Raw genomic sequence first — 14,826 nt, forward strand, 5'->3', positions numbered from 1 at the left:
AAGCATTGAATGGAGGATCCAGTGTTTACAAAGTTTGATGTTTTGGCAACCGTTTCTACTTTCTGGTTCTTAAAACATTGTATTGACATCATAGTTAAAATGCCAAAGCACTTTGTGAAGTTAAATTAATAACAACTGCTTCTGAGCTCTTCTGAAATGTTGAATTGTGGATGTAGCTGTAGTATGCCTATGAATAACACTTGAAAAGTTACATGCTGCCTGGAAAAAAGTGACCGATCTAGAAGATGTGTCATTGGAACTCAATAAGATGTTTTTACATTAAAATTCAATTTTATCAAGCTAATATCAGCATAAATATTTATACAATTATAGACTTTACTATTCTAAGAGTAAACTATTGGAAATATGGAGTAGCGTGTAAATGTATGGGCACACCTAGTCAAAATATTGTTGTTTACTGTGAATTGTTCACAGTAACAACTGATCTTCAAAAAGCATAATTTACAGATAAAAGTCTTTTCAACATTTTAAGGAATGTTATTGTACAATTTTATATGTATAGACCATGCAAGGTGTCCAAACTTTTGTATCAGGCCCTTTTACCTTTTAGAAATGGTAAAATTAAAACTAATCTAAAGCTTTAATAAAGAAATTACAATTTGGTCAGGGCAGCTGCAAAAGTTACCCTGGCATTGGCAAGTTCAGAACCTCCAATCTTAGTATATTTCATTCCAATTAAAGCAAGCACAGCTCCCCAGAATCCCAGGATTACAGAGACAATAGCCAGGGCATGGCACACATGCAAGAAAACTTAAGAGACAGTGGTGAACTAGTTGCTGAACTTCACTACACTGTCTAATTCAATCTAAAAACATCTGACATTGGTGGTCAAACTGTATACTGTTTTTTACCTGGCAGTGCTATCATGGATGGGTAATATTTGCAGTCGGACACAGTGGTGTAAGAAACACAGTCCATCCACAGATTGGAAAAATATTTGACAGTGGTAACAACAGCTTCTCCCACCAGTACTCAGTGGGCAGAGTAGAACAGTTCAGTATCCAGCCACAAAGACAACAAATGAAGCAACCAATCTACATATACATCATTTCTGTGTGATTCATTTTTTTCAAGTCTTGTAGTACAATTAAAACAGCAGATATAGGTAATAGTTTATGTAATAAAAAGAATGTGCACAAACTGCTATCAAGGCTCAGATTTAAAAAAGACACAAATAGCCAAATCTGAACTCATCATTCACAGTTTTACACAGTAAGCAGTTGGTTTTGCACCATAAGCAGCTTCTTATTGTTGGAGGGGGGGCTCTAAGTTACTATACCTGAGCTCATAATTCTAATGGGGGCAGTTTCTCTAATTACCATTTACTATGTGAAAAGACATTACTCTTATAGCACAGCCTGTCATAAGGGCTGAAGCTGTGACCAAAAACAGCCTAAAGATTCTGTATCTTGTCCTTTCCCAAAGCCTCAGCTCTTTAAAATAAACTAGCAAATACTGATGATCCTTATTTACATAGTAGTGCATAAAATACAAAACAGTAAAATACCTGCTGCTTATATTGTAGTTGTTTCTCAGCTCTCATCAGACTGAAAGCAGTACATGAAATGTGCCATGATTCCTTTGTTAAAGCCATACATTTACAAATTTGAATGTTTTGTGTATTACACAAAACTGAAACTCATTTCTAGCAAATTGTCTAAATATTGCATGATTCTCGCAAACAGTCATGACAGCTGGCATGTAATGTGAATGCTAGCTAGTCAGTAAAATTCTGGTGAAAAAAAAAAAAAAAAGATCCATTTCTTACCCTCAAGTGTCTAACTTTACATTTTCAATATATAGAAGGAAGATCCTTTTTTATAGTTCACCTTTTGGGCTAAACCATGTATATTAATGGTAGCATGTTCCTGGATATTTTTTTTATAATAATGAGATGGAATAATGAAAAAACAAACTACTTAATACTTTTAATACACAGTCATTGCCTGTATAATACATACTGTATAATACAAAGGTAAAGGATAAAAGGATAAAGGTGCACGTATTCGTCACTGTACAGTGTGGACTGTACAGCGAAATGTGTCCTCCGCATTTAACCCATCTGGTAGTGAACACACTCACACACACACACGTGTTAGGGGCAGTGAGTACACACACACACCCAGAGCGGTGGGCAGCCAACTCCAGCGCCCGGGGAGCAGAGAGGGTAAAGGGCCTTGCTCAAGGGCCCAACAGTGGCAGCTTGCCGAGCCCGGGAATCGAACCCACAACCCTGTTATCGATATCCCGGCGCTCTAACCGCTGAGCCACCACTGCCCACTGAATAATAATACATGCCATAACACATGAAGGTGTACATTAGGTCTGGCTCTCTATGATTAACGTAAATTTCAATCTTTCTGAGTAATTTTGTTCATTCTATATTAGTTATTGTCCACCATAAAGAATGTTAATCACTATTTGAACAAACAGAATCTAAAGACTCTCAGCACTTAGGTTTGATCGGTCAACATCATTTTAAAATAGAATAGGTCACAGAATGAGCATAATGTATAGAACGGTCATTCTCTTGGGCTTAAATTAATTTCTTTTTTTAATGCAGGATGTTGTATAAATTTGTAGAGTGACATTTAAAATGTAGGTGTTGGTGATCATCCAACGTCCTGAATTAGCAACGCTTCTGTAACTGGATGCAGTCAAAGTCTAGCAACAGTTACAGTTACTCTACCTGTTTTTAATACTTTTTCAGAATACATTTTAGAAAAAAACAATGAATAAGCAGGTGTCTAAATACTTTGTCCATATAGTGTATCTTGTATTTGTATTGGGTGTGGTTTGAATATATTGGTGCTATTGAATATAATGTTATGTGAATATTTTTTACGTTACTTATGAATCAAATAAATGGTGAGTAATTATTGATGTGATGACATTGAATGCCACACCTGTTAATATTCTAAATGTTCATACAGTGTGTGTGTGTGTGTGTGTGTGTACGTTCCTGCAATAATCAATATGATTATGTCCTTGCATGCATGTGTATATTAGATGCCAACATGGTGAGTTTAAGCACCTGGGCCTTTGTGTGTTTCTTTGTATGTGTACACTCTTAAATAGAAACTAATTTGATGACTTTAAATGGCAAACATGTTGATATTCTTTTAGTAAGTATATGGTGAGTATGCATCCTATTGTAAGATCACCTACTCTGCCTGTGTGTGTACTCCTGATCTTGCATGTGTGTCTGGGGGTTGGTGTAAAATTTAGTTAAACATACTATTAGAACTATTTTAGAACTATAGAAATGACAAACATGCTGTAATCTTTGGTTGTTAGATATTTTTCTATAATGTGTCAGCTTGACAGTGTTTACTCTAACTGTGAAATTGGTTATCAGATTGTGATCAGATGTGTGTGCATTACTGGACTTTTGCATGTAAGTCATCAGTGAAATAGTGTGTCATCTATTTCTATTTGAGAAATATATGTACTGGAAATGCCATATATACAGTTGTGTTTAAAATTATTCAACCCCTTGCAGTAAAGTGTTTTAGCAAGTTTGACAAGACATTTAATTTTTATCTTGTTCACAATCAGATCAAATAAGGACCTGTATAATATACCAATTACAACAATATTTTTTCTAACATTCCAACAAATTTCCTCATTGACAAAATTATTTAACCCCTTTGTCTCTGTAATCCTGGGATTCTGGGGAGCTGTGCTTGCTTTAATTGGAATGAAATATACTAAGATTGGAGGTTCTGAACTTGCCAATGCCAGGGTAACTTTTGCAGCTGCCCTGACCTATATGGCGTCAGGTACGATGCCTTCAAACTTCATTCTTGTTCAATTCATAGTAAAATAATTCCAGAAATGATGCAATGTTTTTTGTGCCACAGGGTTCAGTGGTATGATACTGTACTCCTGGTGGAGCATAAAACACAGGTGCAATGTGTGGATCCAAACTACAAGCCACAGAAGTAAGCTATTTTTAGATGTGGTGAACATACTTTCACACAGAAATTTAAATTTTTACTTTTCTTGAAATAAATTTAAAGTCGATTGAAAAGTGATGTTCAAGACATATACTAATGCCATTAAAACATAATTGCATTTACTTTGATTTCCCCTCATTTTATATATATACGTTTAAAACACCCACACTTACGCTTTAGCAGGCTTATCATTAATAAACACCCTTGAACCTGAAACTGCTCATCAGTTATTGATAGTTGTTAAATAATCTATTAAATCTAATCTGGGCCTGATTGTGATTGTTTGACCAAAAATCTAATGCAGTCAATAAGCAAAGAATTTTCTTTTTAGTTTTTCTGTATTTTTTTATTTTATTTTTTTATGTGATCTACTTGTTTAGAAAACACATAAGCAGGTCTATTCAGAATTGCATAAGAACTGAAGGTTTGAGGTAAATGTTGATGTTTTAAGCATGTAGTTTGTCTGCGGGTGAACTATTAACTATAAGTTTATAAGCTTATACATTATTATTATTTCCTATACAGTGGCATGTACATGTTTGAGTTCACCTGATTAATGTCTGTGCACAGTGATGAAAGTTAAACAAATTGTAATTTCTTTATTAAAGCTTTAGATTAGTTTTAATTTTAGATTAGTTTTAATTGTACCATTTCTAAAAGGTAAAAGGGCCTGATACAAAAGTTTGGACACCTTGCATGGTCTATACATATAAAATTGTACAATAACATTCCTTAAAATGTTGAAAAGACTTTTATCTGTAAATTATGCTTTTTGAAGATCAGTTGTTACTGTGAACAATTCACAGTAAACAACAATATTTTGACCAGGGGGTGCCCATACATTTACATGCTACTCCATATTTCCAAGAGTTTATTCTCAGAATAGTAAAATGAAATTTCTGAAAGGTAAAGTTTATAATTGTATAGATCTTTTATGCCGATATTGGCTTGATAGAAATTAAAGGTAAAAGGGCCTGATACAAAAGTTTGGACACCTTGCATGGTCTATACTTAGTAACACCTCCAAAGATTCCTTTGTAAAAAATTGTAAAACTTTTTTCATGGTGCTTTTTTTTTCACTTTATATTTGTACAAAACAAAAATTGTACAATAACATTCCTTAAAATGTTGAAAAGACTTTTATCTGTAAATTATGCTTTTTGAAGATCAGTTGTTACTGTGAACAATTCACAGTAAACAACAATATTTTGACTAGGTGTGCCCATACATTTACACGCTACTCCATATTTCCAATAGTTTATTCTTAGAATAGTAAAGTCTATAATTGTATAAATATTTATGCTGATATTAGCTTGATAAAATTGAATTTTAATGTAAAAACATCTTATTGAGTTCCAATGACACATCTTCTAGATCGGTCACTTTTTTCCAGGCAGCATGTAACTTTTCAAGTGTTATTCATAGGCATACTACAGCTACATCCACAATTCAACATTTCAGAAGAGCTCAGAAGCAGTTGTTATTAATTTAACTTCACAAAGTGCTTTGGCATTTTAACTATGATGTCAATACAATGTTTTAAGAACCAGAAAGTAGAAACGGTTGCCAAAACATCAAACTTTGTAAACACTGGATCCTCCATTCAATGCTCTAGCTTGTATCCTTTTACATTTGTCATTTAGGAATGCATAAAAAACAAAATGTATGTTTGCTCACTAAAACACAGTAAAATAACAGTTTATAATTTTGTTGGTAGTTATAAAGTTATGAAGTAATTAAGGTTTGGGAGAGAGAGAATTTGCCCAAATCTCCTTACCTTCCTACACGTTTCTCTCTCAACTTTTTTGTTTTGTGTCATGACATTTTTGCTTAACATCATTACCTCATCTCCTCTCCTTTCTTAAAAGCACTGCACATGGAGTGGTGAGGGCTGAAGATTTTGTTCATTCTTCAGATTTGAAATAGGTGCAGCAGTGTTCATAGGCTGGGGAGGGTCATCTCTGATTATAGCTGGAAGTGCTGTTATGTGTTACTTCTCTGGAAAAGAGGGACTCCACTCCAGGTAAGCCCTGTGCAATATTTGAATAATGAATGTACAATATCCACAGGCAACAAGATGTAGCAGGTCATAATGATGACAAAATGCTATTGATGACCTGTGACAAAAAGAATCCACAATATCACTTTGCAATCCGAATATCTAAATTTAATATAAGTATACATACAACCAAAATGTCTTTTGAAAGTATGCCATTCATCGCGTTGCAAGGAAAAAAGTTCAGAGGCATCCGCAAAACTTGATGTCGGTGTTTGAGTAACAGATGAGTTACTCATGAGTCAGATAAGTTCAGATAATGAATCAGGGTCTAGGTTCGTTCAGACCTTTTGACCCCGGCTAGGCATTGGTATGTGAGAATTGATAACAGACCTGTCAAATAAGTTTGATGAAAAGTGCCCAGCTATCCCATTGGACGGCAACACAATAGGCGGGACTTCCGGAAGGAGGGATATCTAGAAGGCGGGACTTCCGGTGAAAATGCACGCTTTTGATTGGTCGAGGGAGGGACATGCAGGGGGCGTGGCTTGATGACGTCTGATTGGTCGAGACGACCTGTCAAAACTAGTTTGATGAAAAGTGCCTATATCTCTCTCTCGGAGGTGCTTAATAAACTTTGCACAAAAAATAAGGAAATTAATGTTACATGGCAGAGAAGATTTGGCAAATTTCTGGCAGAATTCCCATTTAAAAAGGAAATGAACAGACTTTCCAATGGTATAAAAAGTCTTATTACATTGGCTTCTATTGAAAGGTGAGGTGTTTTGTGTCACAGTGATGATACATGTAGGTGTGGTTTCGTTTAAATCCTAAAGGTGGTTTCAAAGCTGGTTTAATTTGAAACAAACTCTGTAAGACAATTATAATGCAGTATTGCCCCCACGTGGACATACTGGCTCAAGACTCACACAATTAGTTTTGTGATCTGGACTGCAAAGAATTGTTAATGGGTCCTTTGATTTAATACCGGATCAATTCTAAATATTAATACATGCATTTCTTAAATAGCAATTATTTCAGTTGATTGTTTTATTGATGTGCAGAAAGAACAACGATGACCATGATTATTAGTTGCTTTTTAAATATTTTTTTGGTGCAGCATCTGTTATCAACAATGATGACCCTTTTTATATTATCATATTTAAATATGAATATGAAACAAAGAAATTTGCTATTAATTTTTCTACATCTCTGTCATTACAGAGTTAACTTTGTGTGGTGTGGTGGAGGCCAGTGTCGGCTCTTTTTCTCTATAAATTCCCCCAATCAGCTAATAAGCATTCAGAAATGGTGCATAAAAGAATCCAGCTCCGTAGTCAATAGAAAGGCAGAGTGCAACCTTTATTTCTGCATAAAGTGTACAAAAATAAGGTGAAGACTAAGGCATTACAAATAATGTGTTAGTCTGAGACAGCCAGCACTCTCCCAAGGCAGTCTAAAAAGTATGGCTCTGCCTGGGCCTTATATACTGTTCTTATCTTGCTGTGGTCCCTCCTACGCATATTTCTTTTATCATGATATTTTTCGGTTGTACCCGCTTATGTCAAGATCGAGAGCCCCTTGCTCGTTAACTAAGGAACTTACCCGCTGCACCCACTTATGTTCTTGCAAGGACACACTTCTTTGCTTATGTTCTTGCAAGGACATACTTCTTTTTCAAGAAAACGCTGACTCTTGGCAGGCTGTTTGTGCTGACTCTTGCAGTACTGCAGAATTTTGGTTTTTTTTCCAATCATTGGGTTTTTTCCAATCAGATTACCTCTGATTCACCCCAACCAAGCCCCGCCTCATTTGGCAAGGGCTTCTATACCAGTTTGGTCCAGTTTGGGTGTGAAGCAATCTGGCTGTATCATGCTAAGGACATTGTGGCACAATACATACGTAGAATATACAGATAACATATTTTTAAATGTACATAACCATCACCAGTCTGTTCCTGCAGAGTTGATGCACTACTGGACTGGCTTCAGCTAACAGATGGTGGAATACGATGGACAACATCACTGGAAGGTGTTCCCTAATGTGTGAGATCTAAACCTTCCTGTTGTCTGGACCAGTGTCAGCTGCAGTGTTGAGGCTCCATCACACTGAATGTACAGACAGAAAAGGAAAGACAGAAATGTGGGGTTAGATGGACTGTATTAGGACTGTATCTACACAGAGTTCTCTAATACTGACAATAAACACATACAGAAATTAATCGTCTACTTAGAGCAGGGTGTGGTGGAGGCCATTAATTCCAGCAGAGTCGGACTGGACTGACTGATTGAAGCTCCATAATGCAGACATGCACACGTGGACAAAATTGTTGGTACCCTTCGGTAAATGAAAGAAAAACCCATAATGGTCACAGAAATAACTTGAATCTGACAAAAATAATAATAAATAGAAATTCTACGAAAATGAACAAATGAAAATCCAACATTGACTTTGAACCATGCTTCAACAGAATTATTTTACAAAAAAAACTAATGAAAAAGGCCTGGACAAAAATGATGGTACCCTTAACTTAATATTTTGTTGCACAACTTTTTGGGGCAAGCATTGCAATCAAACGATTCCAGGTTTGGTCAATGAGACTTCTGCACCTCTCAGCAGGTATTTTGGCCCACTCCTCATGAGCAAACTGCTCCAGTTGTCTCAGGTTTGAAGGGTACCTTTTTCAGACGGCCTGTTTCAGCTTCTTCCAAAGGTGCTCAATAGGATTTAGGTCAGGGCTCATAGAAGGCCACTTCAGAATAGTCCAATGTTTACCTTGTAGCCATTCTTGGGTGTTTTAGCTGTGTTTTGGGTCATTATCCTGTTGCAAGACCCATGACCTGCGACTGAGACCAAGCTTTCCGATACTGGGATGCACATTTCTCTCTAGAATCCCTTGATAGTCTTGAGATTTCATTGTACCCTGCACAGATTCAAGTCACCCTGTGCCAGATGCAGCAAAGCAGCCCCAGAACATAACAGAGCCTTCTCCATGTTTCACAGTAGGGACAGTGTTCTTTTCTTTATATGCTTAATTTTTCTGTCTGTGAGCTGATGTGCCTTGGAAAAAAGTTCCATCTGTCCATAGGATATTCTCCCAGAAGCTTTGGGGCTTGTCAACATGTAGTTTGGCACAAGGATCGTCCTCTATTAATAATCGAGAAAACAGCTTCACTGTAACAAAATAATTTAATCCTTCTCCAACTTTCACCCCAGAGGACCACAACTACGGGATACAACTTGTGAAGCTGCGAGGATACAGACCCAATGGTGAGTTGAGTGAACTCAGAAGGCCATTTCTCAGCAAACCATTGCCCCTGGAAATACCCCCCAAAACTGAACGAAGGGGCAACATCAGTAAACAACTCAAACGCATCAGAGGAAACCACAGCATCCGCATAAAAGAAGGAAACACCATCCCAGCAATCAAGAAGACGAGACCAGAACTGCAGATCAGACCAGCAGCCTTCAGCCAAAACAACAGGATCGCACCCAACCACCGAATGAACAACGAGCAACAAATGCTACGTGAAAGAACGACCCTGGGGAACGATACACATAGCGAAATTCAAGTGCCTGAGGAGGGACAACATATCGTGTTTAGAAAAAACAGCAGAGTCGAGAAAAGACTTCAATAAGGACTGGAGCCGAGACAGCTTATGGACAAGCAGAGACTTCTGATCCTCATAACCTTGAATGATTTCAGATCTCAACCGGGAGCAAACCACCACAGCGGTGGGAGGAACAAAAGGCAATGCTGATGATGCTGCATTGTAGTTTCCTGATAGAACTTTCACTAGACCTTTTATTTCTCTAATACTGACAGATGGTGGAATATAATAGACATCATTACTGGAAGGGTTTCCCTAATGTGTGAGATCATATGGTGAATGGAAATCTCTGCAAATACTCTGATCAGAACATGCTGAAGTGACTTAGTGTTGTGCTGTCGCTCAGTGGTGGTAGCCACCAGAGTCAGCTGCAGTGTTGAGGCTCCATCACACCGACAGACAGACATAGAAAAGTAAAAGAAAGAAAATGTGGGGTTAGATGGACTATGCTGGACCTTTTTATCTACAGAGAATTGTGTAGGGTGTGGTAAAGGCCAGTGAGTCTAGCAGAGTAGCTCCATAACGCAGACACACATCATACAGAGGAGGGAACAAAAATGTGGGGTTAGATGGACTATATTAGGTCTTCTCACCTACACAGAGTTCTCTAATACTGACAATAAACAGATAATCGTTTACTTACAGGAGGGTGTGGTGGAGGCCAGTCAGTCCAGCAGAGTCGATGCACTACTGGACTGACTAGATTGAGCTAATCAATGTGGAATAAGATGGATATCACAGCTGCCTGTCCCAGAACTCCAGTATGGAGGCTCCATCAGGGAGAAATAGGAAAAACAGAAATGTGGGGTTAGACGTACTGTATTTGGCCTTCTAATTTACAAACAGTTCTTTAATACTGACAATAAACAGATACAGAAATGGACCATTTACTAACAGGAAAGTAGGGTAAAGGCCAGTTCGTCCAGTAAAGCCGATGCACTACTAGACTTGCTGCCCTTAGCTAAAAGGTGGTGGCATAAGTGGTGGTCCAAAAGCCTTCCCGTAGCCTGGATCAGGGTCAGCTGCAGTCCTGAGGCTCCATCACACCGATGTACAGGGATAGAAAAGTAAAAGAAAGAATTGTGGGGTCAGGTGGACTGTATTTAACCTTCTCATCTAAACAGAGTTCTCTAATATAAAAAATAAACTTACAGAAAGTGATCATTTACTTACAGGAGGAAGTGGTGAAGGCCAGTAAATCCAAGCAGAGTCCAACTGAACAGACTGATTGAGGCTCCATAATGCAGACACACATCATACAGAGGAGGGAAACAGAGATATGGGGTTAGATGGGCTGTAATACATATCATCTATACACAGTTCTCTAATACTGACAATAAACAGATACTAGAATGGACTGTTTACTTATGGGTGGGTGGGGTGGAGGCCAGTCAGTCCAGCACAGTCAATGCACTACTGGACTTACTGGCCTGAGCTGACAGATGGTGAAATAAGTGGTGATCCCAAAACCTTCCTGTAATCTCGACCAGAGTTACCTGCAGTGTTGAGGCTCCATCACACCGACGTACAGAGACAGAAAATAAAAAAAAAGAAATGTGGGGTTAGATGGACTGTATTAGACCTTCTCATCTACACAGAATTCTCTAATACTGACAATAATCAGATACTGAAATAGACTGTTTACTTACTGGGGGTGTGGTGGAGGCCATTCATTCTTGCAGTCAGACTGGACTGACTTATTGAGTCTCCATAATGCAGACGCACGTCATATAGAGGAAGGAAGCAGACAAGTGGGGTCAGAAGGACTGAATTTAACCGTCTACAGACACAATTATCTAATACTGACAAATAAATAGAACAAATATAAATGGAAATTAATTAAATTAATGACTTGCTGTATTTTTGGGGAATGTGCGGGACGCTAGTCAGTCCAGTAGTGTCAGGGCACCTGCAAGGAATCAGAAAAAGAGTGGAGAGGCACTGCAAAAGTTTTGAAACACAAAATGTACAAATTGAACTACAAATAACACCGAAATAGAAAATTCATAGAAAGACCGCTAAGGGAAAGACCGCTAACGCTTATGGGAAATCTTTACTCCAGACCCGGTCCTTGGAGGAATCACTGTCTCCGTGTTTAGCTTGTTCTTTCTGCTTTTTATCACTTTCTAGCGCTTTTCGTCATAACTGCTTTTAGAAAAAAAGAGGAGTACTCCTACAACAACGTTTATTTCGGTGCCAAAGTCAACTGCAAGCGGTAAGTTTCCCACTTTATGATGGCTGTTGCTGGGCTTTTTGAGTGTGAGAAGTGTGGCATGTTTAGTCTAGACCCTTTTTCCACTGCTAGTGATAATAATAGTGTTTGTACTAAATGTGAGTTAGTTAGCTCTCTGGTGGAAAAGGTGGACCAGTTAGAGGTGTGCATCATGGGGTTACTAAAGGATAGAGAGCAGGAGTCACTGGTAGCAGCCCCCGTTGCCTCAGGGAGAGCTAGCACCCCCCCCCCACTCCGGCGTTAGAGCCCTCACAGCGGGGTGAATGGGTGACGTCTCGGCGGCATAGCCGGAAAGCTAAGGCTAATGCTCAGCTAATTGTACAACATGTACACTCGACCCGATTCCCTCTAAATTGCTTGAGCAAAACCCTCTTTTAACAATTGTAAATTCATTCCTTAGCCTTGGGCATGTACCCCAAACCCTTAAAATAGCAGTTAAAAAACCTTTAATCAAGAAACCAAATGGTCACCCAGCCCGACCTGCTGGAAGATTGCCCGCTGAGGTCCCCTCTACCTGTGTCTAACCAGCTGCCACCTACCAGTCCAGCCAGCGGGTCCCCCCCAACCCGCCACCACCCATGGCTCACCCGCCTGCCGCTGCTGCCTGTTTGGTGGCCGTGCTGAAACCTAGATGGACTCGTGTCTGACACTATTAATATCACCACTATTAACTTTCTGTTGTATCTGCTTTGGTAATTTTTATCATTAATGTTTAAATAGTCTGGCCAGAGGAGGATGGGTCCCCCTTGTGAGTCTTGGTTCCTCCCAAGGTTTCTTCCTCCAGCTCTGAGGGAGTTTTTCCTTGCCACTGTCGCCGTTGGCTTGCTCACGGGGATCTTTGACCCTTCATGTTATTTCTTCTTTCTTCTCTGTCTCTGTCCTTTATTAAGTACTAATTATGTAAAGCTGCTTTGTGACGACAACAGTTGTAAAAAGCACTATACAAATATATTTGACTTGATTTGCCTTGACCTTATTTAATAAAACGCACAAAAACTACCAATATTACAATATACTAGAGAATTTATTAATTCATAAATATACTTCTATTAATTAAACATTAATAATAACCATACAAAAATCCAAAGAAATATTTACATTTATTATATTAAAACTATATTAAATAGGGGGAAGTATAAGGGAAAAAATGGGTTAAATGAGCAGTAAATTAATTTAAAACATTTAACAGAAGTATAATGGAATTAATAGGGAAGGTAGGGAGGGGTTAAACAAAATAAAAGAAAATGGTGACTTATTCCAAATCCTCCAGGCTGTCCAGAAGCTGGTTGACATGGCTCCCGACCAACTCCCACACGGCTGCGGCCACAGACACAGGATCCTCATACACACACTCCTCCAGAGCAAAGATGGCCCCCAGGAAGTGCATCATTGCGTTCTGAAAGCAACCAGGAAAAGAAGCGGTTGTTAAAGAAGGCAAACAAAACCCTTAAATCTACACCATGTCTGCTCTGAATGTCTGGAGAAGAAGCTGTGAGGTTCTCTCTTGTGTTGTGAAGGATTCTGAGGGTTACCAGGACCAGGAGCTGTCAGAGGCATTAAGGTAAGACACAGGTGACGAGTGGCAGATGTGTTCTCTTCTCTTCTCTTCTCTCTCTCTCTCTCTCTCCCTCCCCTTCTCTTATCCCTCTCCTTCTCTTATCCCTCTCCCTCCTTCTCTTCTCTCTCTCTCTCTCTCTCTCTCTCTCTCTCTCTCTCTCTCTCTCTCTCTCCCCTTCTCTCTCTCTCTCTCTCGCCTTCTCTTATCCCTCTACTTCTCTTCTCTCTCTCTCTTTCCTTCTCTTATCACTCTACTTCTCTTCTCTCTCTCTTTCTCTCTCCCTCTCCTCTCTCTCTCCCTCTCCCCTTCTCTTCTCCCTCTCCCCTTCTCTTCTCTCTTTCTCCCTCTCTCCTTCTTGTCTCCTTCTCTCTCTCTCTCTCTGCGCATGCGTGGTTGTGAGCAATAGAACGAGCGGTGGAGCGCGTGTGAGCGTTTGGCGGTTTTCCATACTTTGTCATGTTATTACTTTAAGTTTGTATCTGAGGTTTGGTTGAGTGTAAGTGTGAGTGTAAGTGAGTGTGGGAGTGTGTGTGTGTGAGGAGAGTCTGCCGCCGGCGTTGTCGCCGGGAGCATGGCGTCTCCGAGCAGCACGCCGTATGATGGCCTGACTCGCAGGCACGGTATGAAGGTGGAGTGCAGGGCAAGTGTGGAGGAGTGCTGCCTGGCTGTGGGGAACGCTGTGGGCCACTCCAACATCGTCTCTGCCTCCCGTATGAACCACGCAGTCGTACTATTCTTAAATACGATTGATTTCTTCCGGCGCCGCGCGAGTGGCCGCACTTTACAGCAGCTCCGTCTCTTGAGATGCTATTTTCTCACCTATATTAGGTTTTTTTACTTTTTCTTACTTTCTTCTTATGCGTGTCCTCTGCTAACACCTAACACTACACCCTAGTGTTAGTTTTAGTTTGTTCAGGTGCGTAGTTTTTTAATTATTATAACTTTCGGACTCGGAATGGAGAACAATAGAGACGGAGCGGTCAGCGTTACATACACGCGGTAGCGACTGCTGGAGCTCCGCAAGTCCGCACCGCGCTGCGCTCAGGTTCCCATTCCCGAGGAGATACGGAGACCGTACAGGGGGTGCAGAGCTGGAGTCAAAACAAAGGCGGCGGAGGAGGCGTTTCAAGCCCTTCATCCCCTCCGACATCATGGGGAACGTGAGGTCTATTGCCAACAAGATAGACGAGCTGAGCGCGCTGATCAGGACCCAGCGGGAGTATCGCGAGTGCAGTGCGCAGTGCTTCTCTGAGTCATGGCTAAACACGGACATTCCGGACGCTAGCGTTAGCATCCCCGGCTTTCAGACAGTGAGGGCGGACAGAAGCTCCGAGCTAAGCGGTAAGAAGAAGGGCGGAGGGGTTGTGCTGTTTGTGAACAACAGATGGTGTAACCCGGGACATATTACCGTGAAGGAACAGCACTGTTGCCCGAACGTTGAACTGTTA

The sequence above is a fragment of the Salminus brasiliensis genome, chromosome 6, assembly GCF_030463535.1.
Source record: "Salminus brasiliensis chromosome 6, fSalBra1.hap2, whole genome shotgun sequence".
NCBI classification, from domain to species: Eukaryota; Metazoa; Chordata; class Actinopteri; order Characiformes; family Bryconidae; genus Salminus; species Salminus brasiliensis.